The sequence below is a fragment of the Mobula birostris genome, chromosome 1 (genome assembly GCF_030028105.1).
Source record: "Mobula birostris isolate sMobBir1 chromosome 1, sMobBir1.hap1, whole genome shotgun sequence".
Lineage (NCBI taxonomy): Eukaryota > Metazoa > Chordata > Chondrichthyes > Myliobatiformes > Myliobatidae > Mobula > Mobula birostris.
Genome location: NC_092370.1, coordinates 30,513,416 through 30,531,590, shown reverse-complemented (window position 1 = coordinate 30,531,590; position 18,175 = coordinate 30,513,416).

Here is an 18,175-nt window from a genome sequence, read left to right as displayed (position 1 = left end):
TTTGACTTTAGCAAGGCCTTCAATAACTCCATCATTGTAAGTTGGTCCAGAAAGTTAGGTCTCATAGAATCCAGAAAGAGATAGATTAGTGGGCTCAAATTTAACTCGGAGGTAGGAAGCAGAGGGTGGTGGTTGAAAGCTGATCGTCAGAATGTATGCCAGTGATTAGTGATATGCTGCAGGAGTTGGTGTTTGGACCCTTGTTATTCCTTATTTACATAAATGTGAATGGACAAGCTTGATCCATAAGTTTGTGAATGATATGAAATTAGGAGGGGTTGTTGACAGTCAAGAAGGTTATTCTACATTATAAGGAGAAGTTAGGGAAGTGGGCCAAGGATTAGCAAATTAATTTCAATACAAGTAACTAAGAGGTGATGCATTTTGGAAAGTCAAAACCAGTGTAGGAGTGTACTATGAATGGTAGCGCACTAGGGTGAGTAATGGAACAGAGAGACCTAGGAGCACAAGTACATAGTTCATCGAAAGCGGCACCACAGGTAGACAGGGTGGTGAAGCCATCATGCATTGTCATGCTGTCCTTCATCAGTCAGGGCATGCCACTGAGTACAGGAGTTGGGACATTCTGTACATTTTTATGCATTTTATTTTAATGAGATACAGCGCAGAATAGACCTTTCCAGTCCTTCGAGTCATGCTGCCCAGAGAAATACCAGATGGAGTTTAACCCAGAAAAATATGATTAATCCTTGCCTAATCCAGCAGGGGAGGGGGGGGACTGGAGCACCCAAAGGAAACCCACACAGTCACGGGAAGAACATACAAACTCTTTACAGGCAGTGGTGGGAATTGAACACAGGTCGCTGTTACTGTGAGGTATTGTGCTAACCGCTATGCTACTGTGCCGCTCCACAGTGAGGTCACACTTGTAGTACTGTGTACAGTTTTGGTCACCCTATTGTAGGAAAGATGTGGGTAAACTAGACAGAGTGTAGAAAAGATTTACAAAGAGATTGCAAGGACGAGAGGGGGTGAATTATATGAAAAGTTTGGCCAAGCTACGTCTTTATTCCTTGGGTAAGGGAGAACAAAACGAGGGGCCATAGATTTATAGTCAAAGTGGAAAGATTTGAAAGGGGCCTCAGGGATAACTTTTTCATGCAGAGTGTTGCTATGTGGAATGAGCAGCCAGAGGAAGTTAATGAGCAGGTACAATAGTATCACTTACAAAGCAATTGGTTAGATTTATGGATGGACAGGACATTGAACATAGTTGTGAAAACAGGAGAGGAGAAGACGGCGACACAATGCAGCTCGCAGCAGCCATTCCGGTGATGATGTCTGTTATTTATCAAGTAGGGTGCCGTGCACAATCCTGATTTGATGGAGATGGATGTGAGAGCACAGAGGAACATCTGGTGAAGCTTCTGAAATGCCTGCTTCACTGCTGCTGCTACTGTGTGATCCAGAATCTCCGGAGGGGAATGCCCTGAGTCCTCGGCTTTCCTTGTTGCTCGGCAGCCAGGGCGGGGTCAAAGTGCTCAGCAGAGGATGATCGGTGCTTGGTGTCGAAGGGCTGGTCGGAAGCTCAAAGTTTTCGGACGGACTCAGACTCCGCTGTGGTCGGGTGCTTCCAATGGTGCTGCATCGGCAAGTTTTGTGGCACTTGGAGGTTCATGTCAGGGAGAGTTTCATCCGTTCTACCATCTGCGTGAAATGATGAGGCTATCAGGACTTTGAGGCTTTTTTTCCGTGCCCATGGTCTGCTCTTTATCAAATTACGGTATTGCTTTGCACTGTTGTAACTATATGTTATAAGTATGTGGTTTTGTCAGTTTTAGGCTTGGTTTGTCCTGTGTTCCTGTGATATCACTCCAGAGGAACATTGTATCATTTTTTAATGCATGCATTTCTAAATGACAATAAACGAGGACTGAGTGTCCTCATAATCTAATAGAGAGATACATGCTGTATGCAGAAAATTGGGACTAACTGAGTTGACACCATGATCGGCGTGGAATTGTTGGAGGTCAATGACTTATAGAAAATAATAATTCTAGTCCACTTCAGAGTGTCACCAAGTTCCCCTGAGAGACCTGGATAAAATTGTAGATGGGTGGGCTAGTGAGTTTGTGGATGATACCAAGATTGGTGGAGTTGTGGATAGTATAGAAGACTGGCAAAGAATACAGCATAATATAGATCAGTTGCAGATACAAGTAGAGAAATACCAGATGGAGTTTAACCCAGAAAAATATGAGTTGTTGCTCCTTGGTAGGGCAAATGCAAGGAGACAGTATAAGGGTAAGATCTTTAACAGTGTTGCTGAGCAGAGAGATCTTGGGATCCAAGTTCACAGCTCCTTGAAAGAGGATATACAGATCGATAAAGGGTTAAGATGGCTTACGGAATGCTTGCTTTTATTGGTCAAGATATTGAGATCAAAAGTCAAGAGGGTATATTGCAACTTTTTAAAACTCTGGTCAAGCCACATCTGGGATATTGCATTCAGTTCGGGTCATCCCACTGTAGGAAAAATGTAGATGCTCTGGAGAGGGTGCAGAAGAGGTTTATCAGGATGTTGCCTGGTTTAGAGGGCCTGTGCTATCACGAGAGCCTGGATATACTCAGGTTGTTTTCTCTGGAGCACCCAGAGGCTGAAGGGAGATCTGAAGGAGGTTTACAAGATTATGACAGGCATAGATAGAGTGGACAGAGAGTATCTGGTTTCCAGTGTAGGAATGTCTTATACCAGAGGGCACATATTGAAGGTGAGAAGGGATAGATTCAACGAGGATGTAAGGGGTATGTTTTTTTACTCAGAGTTATGGATGCCTGGAATGGTGGTAGAGGCAAATACTTCGGAAGATTTTAAGAGACATTTGCATAGGCACATGGATGTACAGAAGATGGAGGTATGTGTACATCATATAAGTAGGATGACTTAGTGTTTGGGTGTTTTTGATTTGCATTTTAGCTGGTTTGGCAAAAATTGTGGGCTGAATAGCCTGTACTCTTCTATGTTCTATGTTCTAAATTAATACAGTTCTCTGTCAAAAATGTTTGCCTTAAGATTTTTATGGAGCAATGGTGAATTCTAATGAGGTGCATTCAACTTCAGTATTTTAAGGCATCATTCTTACTGGCTTTCTGCCTACATCACTTCAATCATTAGTACCTGCATGCTGCAAATATTGTTCGGTAATAAATAACATCTTATTCCATGTCCCTTAAGTCCATTTGGTTGAGTGAGATTTTGTGTGAGGTCTCAGGAGTTTTGTCTAAACTCCTTTCTTTCATTCTTCTATAGAACATGATCATTACCAGCAAGGCCAGCAATTCATTTTCCATCCCTGATTGTCCTTGAGAAGGTGGTTATCAGCCACCTACTTGAACTAAGTAAAGTGAACCCATATTGTTGCTGAAAGGAGTTCTGTGACTTTAGTACAATGACAATGAACATCACTGATACATTTCCAAGTCAGAGCTACATGCTATCGTGGTAAGAAATGCTTATTATAGGAGATGAGTCTGTAATGAATGCGCAAGGGGTGAGAACCAAAGGAACAAAGAATTCTTGAAGAGTATCAAGGTTAGGTAAGATTACAACAAAAAGAGAGGAATATGAGTATATAAAATATAGTGGAACTTAACAGTAAGCTTCCACAAGAACATTGTAATACAATATACGAACATTGAATTATTCCTCCAACAAGATTTACCTGGAAATTATCTGCTATATTCAGCTACAGGAATAAAAGTAGGCACTCTGTGTGATTGGAGATTGTTAAAATGGTTAACAGTCAGGTGCGGAAGGAATTGGAGCTTGACAATTTAGATACATTTTCCTTGATGTTCTCAGTGTTAAATCAGGAAAGATGCAGCATAACATGCACAGGATATGGACAGGATCTCAGCATGCTTCTCGAGTATCATGGAGGAATTTTGAAAGGTAACTCTTTCAGAAGTTCATGGTCACAAATCTGGGCTCTGTTGTTGCAGTGGGTCAAGTGTCAATTAAACCAATTTGACTTGATTCTTGTGTAACTTCTGCAGATGCATTTGTACTGCAGTATATGAAGTTTGTGACACAAACATGCTTAGATTCCCCTACTATTGGAAACATCCTTTCGAGACCCACTCTACCTAGGCCTTAAATGTTTCAATCAGATATCCCTCATCCTTCTAAATGCCAGCTAGTACAGGGCTAGAGACATCAAACACTCCTCATACATTAACACTTTTATTCCTGGAATCATTTTCATGAACCTCTTCGGACCCTCTCCATTTTCAGCATATCTCTTCTTCGATAAAGGGTCTGAAATTGCTCACAGTACTCGACACGTGGTCGGACCAATGCCTTATGAAGCCTTAAAATTACATTGTTGCTTTTGTATTCCAGTCCACTCAAAATGAAAGCTAACATTGGATTTGCCTTCTTTAACACTGACTCAAACTGCAAGTTCACCCTCATGGAATCCTGCTCAAGAAATCCTGTCCATTTTGAATTGAATGCTCAATTAGATGTAACCCCCAGGCTCGCCCAGCACACGTTCATCTAGGGGAATCAGCCTTCGGCCCCGCCATACTGGGTAATTACGTTTGTGTGGATGCTGTGTAATGTACCCCCAGTTACAAACCCACAACGCAAAATATCAGACAGTACACCATATGCAATTAAATGATATAACTTTATGAATCTTAATCTGAATACAGGATTAATAGTGAAAATAAACAAAAAAGGAGCCCAAAGTCAAGTCAAAATTACGTTGGAGCTCACGTAGTCATTCTTCCACCATCGGTCTCCTCCGAACATCGCTGACCTTCGGACCCTCAGATCCCAGTCTACTCCGTCCAGTGGTCTAGCAGCTCTCACCACATGCATCTTCCTCGACAAAAGACTGCGAGAAAACAACATCTTTGCAGACTCACAAGACACAGCAACAATGTCTTATTGGCTACCATGCATCCCGTTATCTCCAGCTATAACCCAAACATTGCTGCTACAGAGAAACCGTTACCTCAGCAGGGAACGTTACAAAGAAGCCATTACATTAGCAGTGAAACCTTACAGCGCATTACATAGAAAATAGTCCTACACCTTTACTCCTTCTAGGACCTGAGAGTACAGCTCAGAAAAGAGGGGACATCCACTTCAGACAGAGATTAGGAAGATTTCTTTTGCCAGATGGTGAAAAATCTGTGGAACCCATTGCCTCAGATGGTTGTGGAGGCCAAGTCAATGGATATATTTAAAGCAGAGGTTAACATGTTCCTGATCAGTCAGAGAATTAAAAGCTGTGAAGAAAAGGCAGAGGGATAATATATCAGCCATGATGGAGCAGACCCGATGAGCCAAATGTCCCAATTCTGATCCTATGTTTTACGACCTTATTGTCTTTAGTAGTAAATCTAATCCATTCCAGATTATCAACAAATTTCTGAGAGAGGTCAATACAGTTCTTTAACAAAAATGCTTGAATTAAGATTTGTCTAAAGCAATGATGAATATTAAATGAGTTTCATTCAACTTCAGTACTAAAAACATCATACTTACCGGCAATCTATCTAAATCACTTCAATCATCAGAACAGGGTAATTACTTACAGCACCAGTGACCACCAATAGGGGTTCAATTCTTGCTGCTGTCTACAAATTGTCTGAAAGTTCTCCCGTTGAAGGTGTGGCTTTCCTCTCCTGTTTCCTCCCAGGTACAAAGGCATATGGTTAGGGCCAGTGGGTTGGGGGCTTGGTGTGGTGATGCCGGAAGCACAAGGACATTTGTGGACTGTGCTGGTGGTTGACACAAAATAGCACATTCACTGTACACTTTGTTGTTTGCCATACATGTGACAAGTAAAGCTAATCTTTTCATTTCTAATCTTTAGCTTTACTTTCAATTAAATTGGTGTGGTAATCAGCATCATCATCAAGTGCTGTGCCCAGTTTGAGCTTTGGCTGCCATGGCCCACACACTCCTGTTTCGGGTCAAGTGGATCAATTCATTGGTATTTATTTCCAGTTCTCTGGCTGCTGTCTCCATCATCATTTGTCTTTGTCTTCCTCTTGCTTTCTTCCCTTCAATCTTTCCCATAATTACCATGCATTCTAACTCCTCTTTCCTAATCACATGTCCAATGAAGTTACGTTGCCTTTTCTTGATCTCATACATTATTTCTCTTTTAGTGTTTGTCTGTTCATGACATCCTCATTAGATATTTGTTTCGTCCATGATATTCTTTGCTTCCTCCTCAAAAACCACATCTCTGCTGCTTCAGTTCATTTCCTCATGTTACTAGATATTGTCCAACATTCTGAGCCATATAATATAACTGGATAAACATAACATTTCAGTACTCTGAGGTGGGTTGTCATGCCTAGTTTAGTATACTCTTCATTCTCCTAAAGGTGTCTTTTGCCATCCCTATTCTTCTTTGATGTCCATGTCACACCTGCCATCTGATCTCACCCAGCTTCCTAAGTAGCAAAATTTCTGTACTTGTTTTATGTCTTCCCCGTTTATTCTCAGCCTGCAGATAGGATTCTCCTTCTTTTTGGATATCACCATACATTCTGTCTTTTTGCAGTTGATAGATAAACCCATTTTTGCACTTTCTTCAACAATTATATCAATTAAGTTTTGTAGTTCTTCCTCCGTACTTGCAATTAACACAGTGTCATCTGCATATCTGAAATTATTGATGTTTTCACCGCCAACTTTGATTCCCAAGATGTCTTTTATTTTTTGTAATATTGTTTCACTGTACACATTAAATAAATCAGGGGAGAAAACACACCCTTGTCTGATGCCTCAATTGTCTTCAAGCAATTCCTGAATATACTAGGCCCATCTGTCCATAATCTCATCTTTTTCCATGATAATGGTACCATTCTTTGCTTTCAAACATCCACCTGAAGAACAGAGGAGCTTTTTACCAGTGATATTCTTGATTTGTTAATGTAACCTTTTTGGATCAGTAATAGGGATTCTTTCTATTTGCTCACATTCCTGTTTAACCATTCTTCTTTGGCTTTTTGACATAAGCTTTTAACTTTTTTATCTAAGGACTTATATTCTATAGGATTTGCTTTCTTCTGTCTCCTTTCTTCCATTATATTTTTGATTTCATCTGTCATCCATTTATTCTTTGTGCTTTTTTCTTTTTTAAGAATCACTGATTTTGCTGATTCTACAAAGGAATCCTTTAGAGAGTTAAACTTCATGATTGCTATCATCTTCAACAGATTCTATTTCTAGACTTTGAAATTTATTCTTTACTTCAATTGTAAATTTTTGTCTTAAGTTCTCTTTAATTAATTGCGAGTAGTCAAAGGATGGTTCAGTTGTGGTAATATACTTCTTTTTACTATCCATGGTTCAACACTTCTACCTGCACATCACCTTCAATTTCTTACAATTGTTCTGAACTAGTGATGGACAACTGACTGTGGAGGTTTGCAGAAACTTGATATTTGGACGGAAGGGAGTTCTATAGCCAAAGGTGCACTTACGTTTGGCTCAACCCACTGGGCTACAAAATCAGAATTTGATGGCTCTTCCTCTGAGGATGTAAATTGAGAAGGAAGAGGTAGGGATGGAAGTCTGTTTAGGGTTATTTGTTAGAAAACGGACAAGTGTGTCTAATGTGAGCGGCTAGTAGGAGATATAATTTGATGAAATATGCAGTGGCCTTGACTATGATGTAATTCCTCTGACATTGGTTTCTTGTTCCAGGTCTTGACTACTCATATTCAACTCAATACACATCTCCTCCTTCAATTATTTCCCTGTCTACTGAGAGGAAGCCAGGATCTCTGTGTCATAAAGAATTCATTCTTCACCTTTTTAACCAAGATTCATAGACTGAAAATTAGTCTGTCCCCTGCATTCTATCATCTTCCATTGGTTAATTGCACATAATACCTATCATTTTAATTATCCTTTTATTGATTTTTATTTATTTTTTAATTTAGAGATACAGCCCTTCCACTCATGAGCTGTGCCACACCGTAACCCACTGATTTAACCCTAGCCTAATCACTGGACAATTTGCAATGTCCAAATAGTCTACTATCCAATACATCTTTGGACTATGAGAGACCAGGGCACCTGGAGAAAACAAATGCACACAGAAAGAATATACAAACTTTCTGACAAAGCCCGCCAGATTGGGACTCTGAACTCCAATGTTTGTGATAGTGTCATGCTAACCGCTCACTACCTCGGCACCCTGTGCCGCAGAATCTAGGCGGACAGGATTCTGAATCTTCTTCATGACTGTGACGAAGGCCCGTCACTGACTACGGACAGCACATGGTACACTCAGTAATACACTCATCCCCAGCTGTAATAGTGACTGGGTCTGAACCAGAGCTGCTGCATGGAGCTGTCTCATAGAGAGGCAGCAGCAACCTGCACAGGTATGCTGAAGGTGGAGGATACCATCTTTAATTGGATAATTGAGTTAATTAGCTTTTGGTTGGTTTAGGGGGAGGGACTTAGCTGTTATAAGCCTCAGGTTACCAAGGCTTTGTGGTTAGTTTTCTTTTGTGTTTAGTCTGAGGGTAGCTTTTGATATTGTTTTTTTTTCCAGTTTTTGTCTTGTTTTGAGGTAGATAAAAGCACCTCAATCTAGTTTTGCCACTCAAGCCATCTTGTTATTTTTCTTAAACAATTGACCCACAGTTTTTTGCGACAATGACGTTACCAAGTGGCCACCTACAGGTAAGGCAGAAGAGCATCAAGGATCAATCCTTGGACATTCTAAGTGAATTATGTGGTAATGTTGGTGATCACTACAGGTGCTCCAGTTACATTTATATATGTAGATGAGAGGAGTTGCATTAAAAGACATGTCGGTACTAGATAGTGTCAGAAAACTGCTTGGTGCGCAGCAGGGAATGATGAGGGACCACAGTAACAATATGCAGTTTGTGATGTTGACTGGAGCTGTTCAGTACTATGATGGGAATGAAATTCAATTTCATAAATATCTATTATCCTTTTTTGGATAACCAATTACTCCAAAAAATACACAATATAGATTTATGGCCACATTTTCCCAGGACACCATCTTTGTAACAAACATTTGGTATCAAAAAACTAATGGCTGGTCAATGTCTTTGAAAACCTTCTTATATTCTCTCTTCCACTGATGGATTTTCAATCCTGTAGTCCCCTACTTAAGTTGCCTCCTTCAGAGCTATCCGTTTCAAAAGCATTTTTGTTGCTTATTCATGAAAACATCTTCAGTGATATTGATTAAACTCAAAAACCTGAGTGAAATTTGGTGACAACAGCTCCTTTAAGGGTGTTTCTCTTCCAGATCCCAGAAGGCAGCCAGAATTCATCAGACTGCTTGGCCAACCTATGGCTCAGAACAACACAGAAAGTAAAGGAAGAGGTGAAAAAAAAATTGAACAGAAATTTTCCATTCACTGATCCAGGCAAATTTCTAGAATGAAAATAAAATGCTATTATATATGTTTATATGAAATTGTTCGAACAGCAAGTACATCAAATGCTATGATTCCAGCCTACTGGCAGAGAAAAAAATGTGCCCCATAGTTAGTCCAAATCATGAAACATGTCCAAGTGAATTTAAACATTTTACTAATAACATTAGGTACTGCTGTTCAAGTCAAATCATTTCATAAAAAGAAGTAATAAAATTGAATTGCTCTGGAGTTCCTCCAACACGTTGCTCGTTGACTTGAGGGTTTAATTTATTCTGTTTTATTTAGAGATACAGCACAGAGTCATGCCTTCCAGCCCAGTGAGCCCGCACCACCCAATTACACCCATGTGACCAATTAATCTAAGCTATATGTCTTTGGAATGTGGGAGGAAACTGGAGCACCTGAAGGAAACCCACGTGGTCACGGGGAGAGATTACAAACTCCTCACAGACAGCTTTGTGAATTGAATCCAGGTTGCTGGTGCTGTAGAGTAATACCCAAACCACTACACTCCCATGACACCAAGGTTTTTGGGGAAGGTGCATAATGGCAGGCACATTTCTTAAAATGTGACAGTCTGGCACGACCCCACCATCCTCAGTTTGCAATGACACATTATTTGTGTCTTTTAATTGGGGTGGCACTGTAGTGTAGTGGTTAACACAACGTTTTACAGTACAGACAACCCGGGTACAATTTCCACTGCTGTCTGTAAGGAGTTTACACGTCTCTCCATGACAGTGCGGGTTTCCAAAGACATACTAGTTGATAGGTTATTTGGTCATTGTAAATTGTCCTGTGATTAGGCTAGGGTTAAATTAGGGGTTGCTGGGCCATGTGAATTTAAGGGTCTGAAGGGCCTATTCTGCTCTGTATCTCAATTTAAAAAATTAAGAAATAAAATCATACCATTCTATTACTACAGTGACTTTTCTATTGCATTCCCTGAGATACCCAGATTTGACTCCAGTATTATGCCAAAAGGCACACAAAATATTGTCTCCTATAATACACAGCAAACTTACACTTAGAAAATAAGATGTATAATTCTTCATTTGATTAAAATAAAGCCTCAAATTTGTTAATTTCCATTTTTTTTTAATCAAATTTAGTTTCAAAATGAATCAATAGCTTGACAGATTTAGACTAATATTTGGCTTAAGAACCATACCCTGCAGCAAGTCATTAAGATTATCCTGAACAATCATACTTCTGGTTAGGATTACAAAAACAGAATATATTTAAGTAATAATCACAGTGTATGCATAACCATCTGGTGGGTTTAAAATTCTGATAGATGACTGAAAGATGGGAATTGCTTCTACTACGTTGTGATCCAAATGAAGTGAGCACCATTTGGGTTTCAGATATTGCAGGTGCTAAGATGGACTAAGGAGGTTAAAACATGATTTAGTATGTAAGGCGTTAGAGAATGGGATTATGTGTAAAGACCTACATAACAAACATTGAAAGTGAGACGTGGTAGGTTCAAGGGAAATGTGAGGGTAAATTATTTACTCAGAGTCGTAGATGCCTGGAACGTATTGCCTGGTATGATGGTAGAGACAATTACATTAGAGGATTTTAAAAGATGTTTGGATAGGTACATGGATGTAAGGAAGATGGAAAGGTATGGACATGGAGTCGGTCGGAGGGATTGTTTTTGATTTGCATTTTAGCTGGTTTGGCACAACATTGTGGACGAGATGGCCTGTCCCTGTGCTGTGCTCTTGTATGTAAGAATAAATAATTGCAATTTGTTTGCCGAGCTTAAATCTCACTCTTAAATTTATTTATTGAGATACAGTCTGGAATAGGCCTTTCTGGCACTTCAAGCCACACCACCCAGCAACCCCTAATTTAACCCTAGCCTAATCAAGGGTCAATTTACAATGACCAATTATCCTACTAACCAGTAGGTCTTTGGACTGTGGGAGGAAATCCATGAAGTCGCGGGGAGAACATATAACCTCCTTACCAACTGGGGTGGGTTGTGCTACTTACCTTGTGGAGCAGCACAACTTTAAAGAGTGCAATTAAAATTGACCATACATTTTTTTAAACACACAGGGAGGGTTTTCAATGATATGCCCATGGTAGATACAGTGTTGATCAGATGAGTATCCGAAAAGTCAGGGTTGAGAGACCAGAATCATTCTCAGAATAAGTACGTGTTATGCTTTGAACCTAAGGTACAGACACTGAATAGCCTGGTTGCAACAAGCCACTAGCTTGATATAATGGGAAGTCATTGTCCTTCTGCACAGAACCTTCAACAGACAGGGACTATTCATGGAAATTGAATGGGAACTGGAGGAATTATTCAAGATTCAAGTACATTTATTATCAAAGAATGTATAAATTATACAACCTTGTGATTTGCTTGCTCACAGCTGGCCACAAAGCAAGAAATCTGAAAGAACCCAATAAAAGAAAAAAAGAATAAAAATAAAAATTAAAAAACTAACACTCGATGTGCAAGAGAATAAAAAGTCATGTAAACAATTGAAGCGAACAACAGCTTATTGCCATCAACATCCCTGAGGTTCTGCTACTTGTCTACACACAAGTGGCCAAGCAACCTATCCAACAGATTCAGATTTCATTATCACAGGTACATTGAAATACGTAGTGAAATGAGTCATTTATATTAGCAACCAACACACCCAAGGATGTGTTGAGGGCAGCCTGCAAGTGTCGCCACACCTTCTGGTGCCAACATAACATGCCCACAATGTTCAGCAGGACAACAGAGAACATAAAGAAATAGAACATACCAAGCAATGAAGCAGGTGTGGTGAAACAAGTCTCATTCCTCCCTCCCTTTTACCCACCCATACATAAATAGCCCTCTAACTCAACACAGGCTGTCTTCAGCCTACAGCTTCCTGCGGACTAGTGGATTCATAGATAATGGGCCCTGACTAACCCAGTGAACTCACAGATATTTGCAGACTTGAAGCTCCAGCCATCAGGCTTTGACTAGACTTTTGATCGACCTTCAGGCCTTGACCTAGACCGCCGACTGACCTTCGAGCTTTGATTCAGACCTCCAATCGATCTTCAAGCTTTGATCCGGACTTCCGATCATCCTTTGGACTTTGATCTTTGGTATCTACCCAGAATTCTCCGATGATGCGTGTTTACCCACATACCCGCCCCCCTCCCCCCCGGGGCAGAAAAGTAAAAGGGACAGGAGACTGGAGACTATCTCAACCCGTCGGAGCCCTTCGGACAGAGGTGGGATGCAAAACATGAGGGGTCCTTCGGATAGAGGTGCAATGCAAAATGTGAGGAGCCTTTAAATCGCTGAAAGAGCTGCTGACCTAGGCAACGGTGCTGGCTGTTGCGGACCCCTGGTTGTTCTATGTACTACACACTGATGCCAGCCGAGAGGGATTAGGGGCTGTCTTGTATCAAAACCAGGGTGCCGGTTTGAGACATGTAGCGTTAGTCAGCTGGAGTTAGTCACCCTCCGAGAGAAACTATACCATGCACAAGTTTGAATTCCTGGTGTTGAAATGGGTGGTGGTGGATAAGCTGAGTGACTATCTCTACGGGGCCAAGTTTGAGGTGAGGATGGACAACAACTCGCTTATTTATATCCTGACATCGGCGAAACTGGATGCCACAGGCCATCAGTGATTGACTGCCTTATCGTCGTATGATTTCAGCCTGAAGTACCAGCCCGGGAGCCGGAATGTCGATGTGGACGCTTTGTCCCGAAGGGTGCATGAGGAACTGGAGAGGGACCAGGAGTGGGAGAGCGTTCCTGCCTCTGGGGTAAAGGCCACGTGTCAGTTTGCTATCACCGTGAAGGCCGAGGAAAAGGAGATGCCGTATCACGCAGTGGACCCACTGGGGGATTCTGACGATGCCCTGCCCCGAGTTTACTGTGACCTGACTGCTCTGAAGACCAAGCAGCTGCTGGAATTGAGTCCGGAGGAAGTGGCAGCTTGTTCAGCGAGATGACCCGGGCATTGGCATCGTTCGGTACGCGGTGGAAAAGGGGGATATGGCGTGGGCGGAGAAGATGAAACACGCTTCGGTGCCTCTGTTACTGAGGGAATGGCCTTGGTTGAAGTTGAGGAAACAAATTTCATTCTTTCCCCTTCTCCCACTGTGTCAGGGAAGGTGAGGGGGGCTATTGGTGTGCAACAGGGAGTGCAGCCGGACTCTGGAGGAGAGGGAGGGAGGCCCGAACCCGAGGCAGGGGGCTCCGAGTTGCAGAGGGATTTGAGTGACAGATCGCGGGAGGTTCCGTCAGGTAGCCCCAAAGTGTCCCTAGTAGTGTCTGAGCCGGAGAAGCTAGAAGAGGGGGTACGGAGGTCTCAGAGGATTAGGAACCCCCGGAGAGGTTGGCCTATGTAGCGCCTGGGGAGGAGGATGTGATCTCTACTGTTTGGGGGAGTCATGTCACTGCTTTCTGCACTTGGATTGGGCTGTGTGCTCTGCAGGAAGGGTTGGCGAACTATCTGAATGTCATGAAGGCGTGACTTAATTCGGCGGGGGAGGATGTAGGGTTCTCAGTAATATTAACTGCAATGTTAACTGTTAGCTGCTAATTATAAGATGGCTTCTCTGAAGTGTAATAATGAAATGGCTTCTTTGTAATGTTAATTATGAGGTACTGTTCTCTGTAGCTGAAATGTTTGGGTTGTAGTTATAGATAACGGAGGAAATAACCAATGGAAGCTATGTTATTCTATCTGTATGTGTGGGAACCTGGGTCAGTGCGCGGGCTTTTCGGGAGGAGAACCGAAGAGGAAGGACGTGCCGGATACACTCTGGTCGACCACCGTGGTTGGTCCCAGGCAGCGGGTCGAGGAGGTTGGAGGAGATTGGAGGAAAGAAGACCCCGCTAACAGAGATCCAACGGTTGTGCATGAAGTGGTTGAACTCTGATAAGTTTGGCACCTTTTACTTTCGTTTTATGTTGTATCCCTATTAATTACATAGTTCCAGTAAGATTTATAAAGTGTAATCTGTAAATCGTACATTGTGTGCTGTCTGATATTTGATGTGTAAGTTTGTACCAGGGTGCATTAAACAGCAACTGCGCAAATGTGAGATGCGGTTTGGCAGGCGGATGGGGTTTCCCCTAGACAAACACAAGCCGATAGCCCTGAGCGTTACAATGGTGAATGAGTATCCTGGATAAGGGTCCAAACTCCAGATCTCAGATGCCGGACTTATGAACATAGAAACATAGAAAACCTACAGCACAATACAGGCCCTTCAGCCCACTAAGTTGTGCCAAACATGTCCCTACCGTAGAAATTACTAGGTTTACCCATAGCCCTCTATTTTTGTAAGATCCATGTACCCATCCAAAAGTCTCTTAAAAGACCCTATCGTATCTGCCTCCACCACCATTGCCGGCAGCCCATTCCAGGCACTCAGCACTCTCTGTGTAAAAAACCTACCCCTGACATCTCCTCTGTACCTACTTCCAAGCACCTTAAAGCTGTGCCCTCTCATGCTAGCCATTTCAGCCCTGACTGATAGCTTCTGACTACCCACATGATCAATGCCTCTCATCATCTTATTCACCTCTATCAGGTCACCTCTCATCCTCCTTCGCTCCAAGGAAAAAAAGCTGAGTTCACTCAACCTATTCTCATAAGGCATGCTCCCCAATTCAGGCAACATCCTTGCAAAGCTCCTCTGCATCCTTTCTATGGTTTCCATATCCTTCCTGTAGTGAGGCGACCAGAACTGAGCACAGTACTCCAAGTGGGATCTGACCAGGGTCCTACATAGCTGCAACATTACCTCCCGACTCCTAAATTCATGCCATGCTGACTATTCCTGACTATATTATACCTCTCCAAATGTTCATAAATCCTACCTCTCAGGATCTTCACCATCAATTTACTAACCACTGAAGTAAGACTCACTGGTCTATAATTTCCTGGTCTATCTCTACTCCCTTTCTTGAATAAAGGAACAACATCCGCAACCCTCCAATCCTCTGGAACCTCTCCCGTCCCCATTGATGATGCAAGGATCATCACCAGAGGCTCAGCAATCTCCTCGCTTGCCTCCCATATTAGCCTGGGGTACATCTCATCCCATCCCGGTGACTTATCCAACTTGATGCTTTCCAAAAGCTCCAGCATATCCTCTTCCTTAATATCTACATGCTCAAGCTTTTCAGACTGCTGCAAGTCATCACTACAATCACCAAGATCCTTTTCCATAGTGAATACTGAAGTAAAGTACTCATTAAGTACCTCTGCTATTTCCTCCGGTTCCATACACACTTGCCGATACATACTTTTGGGGAGTGGGAGGAAAGCAAAGAGAAATGTGTAAGTCTGCTCATTCACAGAGAGGAAGTGAAAACTCCACACTGACAGCGTCATGCATCAAGGTGGAACTGTTTGTCAGCAGCCTTACCAGCTGTGAAGTGTTATGAATAGCCAGATGAAGCTTGGCATTTATGGTCTGCGAATCCCCCGTTATCAGTGAATGCTACAACCCGAGTCCTGTGGCTGTCCTAAATGCCTGATTTTCATATTTAAGCAGTCCACCACATACTAAAAAATCCAAAATGAAATTTGAATCAGATGAGAAAATTTATGTGTAGGATTCCTGCCATATTTTCTTCTACAGTAAATGTAAAAAGGTAGCTAAATTCACCTATATAACATCATGTATCTCACTTCTCTTTTACTCTCTAAGACACTGGAAAGATTTAGCGATTTAATCAAAGGTCAGTTTGGTAATAAAGGTCATTTATCTGCAAAATGACATACAGAGACAGCAGGCAGGCTTATAGGTGCTTTCTTTCAAAGAACTACTCAGGAAGCTACTGTCTCCAGACCATGTTGCAGCTCCACCATGTCACCACAGCCCGCAACGTGGTGGAAGCATTGAAAGTGCAATTATTTTCTACAAGCTGCCATTGCTTACAACACACACATTACAGAAAAAATAAAAACATCCAATTACACTCATGTGCTTTACAGTGGCAAAAGTTCCTGAGGTGTTTGGATCAATGGGTTGTCCTTCCAAATCTAATCCTAGTTGGATGAGACTCTCCAAGAGGCTTCACTGAACTGTAATGTTTGGTTTGCAGATTTAGTGGTGTAAGCTTCAGTATTTCAACATTGTTTTCCAACAAATAAGAGTCCGTGGCAGCCTTCATGAAATGTCATCAATTCATCCAATATGGTAGACCTTCCTCTGCAGATCGAGAGATCGAGGAGCGAGTTGAAGAAAGTTTCCCGTGGACTTTAAGCACCAGTTTCAAAGAGCAAGCGGGCCTGTGAGGACTTGTCTGCGGAACTGGAAATCACGAAGTAAGTTGGAGACACTTCCTTATTGACTTTATGCACCAGTTTTAAAAAGCAAGTGGGGAGTTTTCCGTGGAGCAGGAGACTGCTTGGGTTGATAGTAGTTAGGATTGATTAGCAAGAGCCAATAAAAGGAAGTGATGTTTGAGTGGAGCAGCTATTATTGGAGTGGCCATTGTGTGAGTGCTGAGTGTTAGAGTGGTGAGACTTTGGCTCAACAGGCTTGGCCATGAACAGGCACAGGCTGGAACATGTTTGGGGAGCGTGCTTTATGAAAATAGGTTGAGTGAACTCGGCCTTTTCTCCTTGGAGTGACGGAGGATGAGAGGTGACTGATAGAGGTGTATAAGATGCTGAGAGGCATTGATCGTGTGTAGAGTCAGAGGCTTTTTCCCAGGCCTGAAATGGCTAGCAAAAGAGGACACATTTTAAAGTTGCTTGAAAGTAGGTACAGAGGTGATGTCAGGGGTAAGTTTTTTATGCAGAGAGAGGTGAGTGCGTGGAATGGGCTGCCGGTGACAGTGGTGGAGGTGGATAGAATAGGGTCTTTTAAGAGACTCCTGGATATGTACATGGAGCTTAGAAAAATAGAGGGCTATGGGTAACCCTAGGTAATTTCTAAGGTAAGGACATGTTCGGCACAGTTTTGTGGGTCAAAGGACTTTATTGTGTAGTAGGTTTTCTGTGTTTCTATGTTTGAGATATTAGAGGCATAACAGGCGTAGGCAGGATGGTAGTTCACGCAGTGGAATTCCTCTCCTGTGGGGTGTGAGATTTGAGAGTATCTAATGATCTCCCTGATGACTATATCTGCAGGAAATACACCCAACTTCAGCTCCTAAAAGTCAAGGTCAAGGAAATGAAGCTGGAGCAGAATGCATTCAGGAGGCTGAAAACTTCACAGATCAGAATCATCTTTATTATCACCAGCATGTGATGTGAAATTTGTTAACTTAGCAGCAGCAGTTCAATGCAATACATAATATAGAAGAGAAAAATCAATCAATCAATTACCGTATATCTACATTGAATATATTAAAAATTGTGCAAAAAACAGAAATACTATATATTAAAAGAAGTGAGGTAGTGTCCAAGGGTTCAATGTCCATTTAGGAATCGGATGGCAGAGGAGAAGCTGTTCCTGAATTACTGAGTGTGTGTCTTCAGGCTTCTGTATCTCCTACCTGATGGTAACAGTGAGAAAAGGGCATGCCCTGGGTGCTGGAAGTTCTTAATAATAGACGCTGCCTTTCTGAGACACCGCTCCTTGAAGGTGTCCTGGGTACTTTGTAGGATAGTGCCCAAGATGGAGCTGACTAGATTTACAACCCTCTGCAGCTTCTTTTTGTCCTGTGCAGTAGCGCCCCCCCCATACCAGACAGTGATGCAGCCTGTCAGAATGCTCTCCACAGTACAACTATAGAAGTTTTTGAGTGAATTTGTTGACAGACTAA